We start from the raw sequence: 1,613 nt of genomic DNA, 5'->3' as shown, positions 1-1,613 counted from the left end.
TGCTTATCAAATACTAGGTATATAATAGAGACTCTCAATAAAGAAGTATGTGTTCAATAAATTTACCATCTATTGTGGGGTTAATAATCATTATATCCACCAATTAATTATAATAAGAGCTGAGATAAGGATCATATATTATTTGGTTATTTTAGGAATATATCAGAATTATATTGGACATGAGGCAGGGAAGGTTTTCCTCAGGATATAATCTAGGAGTTGAAATTTGAAAGAATACAATAGTAAAATTGTAAAATATTGTACAAAATACATGGCTATTGTATTGATAGTATACATTGTTTTTGAATGTAGTAAGAGAAATTGTCATTGGAAACATAGACGAAAATGTGCACATGCAAATTAACCCACAACACTTAAAAGTTGTGTTTTGAAAATTATTAATCTGGCTTCCTGTGGCTGGACTGTTAGAAAGTTACTGAAGTGAACCAGCCCTTCTACCCAGCACATCCCACTGGAGATATGGAGGCATACTGTCCAAAGTCTGAACTCAGCTACATTCAGTTATATTAGATCTGTGCAAAAGTAGTGAGGGATGCCTTGACGACTGAGTTAAAAGCAGATGCTAAGGAGATTTCTGGCAGCAACATAAAAATTGTGAAAGTAAAGGAGTAGTTGAACCTGGGTAAAGCATGACCTCCTAAGTCTTCAAGTTGAAAGCATATGAGTACTTGGTATGGCAGAATGAAATCAACCTCACCTCCTGAGGAGAAGATTACCAACCTTGTTGATAAATTGACTAGGCCAATAAATTCAATGGCTCAGTATAAAAGTAAAATAATAACCTTGACCAGATTCCTGTAACACATTAAATTTAATATAACTAAATATCATGAAACATTGATTTAATCATAAAAATTTAGTGTTTATTTTATAGTAGACCATTTTAATACCTCCCAATTTATATTATACTTTCACAACATTTTAGAGTCCTTAATACATAATACTGTAAAGCAAATACCTGTAATATCCATCAACCTGTCTGATATGAGTTCAATGGCATGATTTCCTCAAGTTCATGTATAAAACACTTTAATTCCAAGTCATAATATGGCTATATTGGACAAAGGGCCTTTACAGAAATAATGTCCTAAAAAGAACAGGAATTTTCTGATCTTGAGTGATATGTACTATTCAGAAATTTAGAGATTCATTGTAAAATTCTCCTCTGTGTGATACCTGCTATGAAAGATAGTTTTATAGGTGGCCCAGTCTACAGTTGAATTTATATTACTTTTCTTATGGCTCTCAAATTCATGGATCACAAATGTGGAGCATATATCAGCATATCATAGTGACAGTTTTATTGTTACTCTACTTAAGTATTCCATCACTAGTAACCAGAAAATAAACAACAAAATACCAAGCAAAAAGATAGTAAAGTCTACAAAGACTGAATTTTCTATGTAGTTTGGAACATAGAATATAAAATGAAGCGTTTTAAAGGAAATAAGGTACATAATTATATTTCTAACATATTCCCATATTAAGATATCTTACTTTAAAATAATGTATAACAGCATTAATTTTCTCTTCAAAATACCTACATTAGGTAATATAAAACGAAATTTAAGGATATCTAAAAGAAAATGGGC

The 1,613-nt window shown here is 31.1% G+C and overlaps 1 pseudogene; it reads left to right on the top strand.

The window, feature by feature from the left end:
- The first annotated feature begins 480 nt into the window (after positions 1-480).
- Positions 481-633, top strand: Atp5f1e-ps1 (ATP synthase F1 subunit epsilon, pseudogene 1; annotated as a pseudogene).
- The last annotated feature ends 980 nt before the right edge of the window (positions 634-1,613 follow it).

The sequence above is a fragment of the Rattus norvegicus genome, chromosome X, assembly GCF_036323735.1.
Source record: "Rattus norvegicus strain BN/NHsdMcwi chromosome X, GRCr8, whole genome shotgun sequence".
Taxonomy (NCBI): domain Eukaryota; kingdom Metazoa; phylum Chordata; class Mammalia; order Rodentia; family Muridae; genus Rattus; species Rattus norvegicus.
The sequence above is the reverse complement of the archived record's forward strand: the minus strand, read 5'-3'. Positions and strand labels throughout refer to the sequence as shown.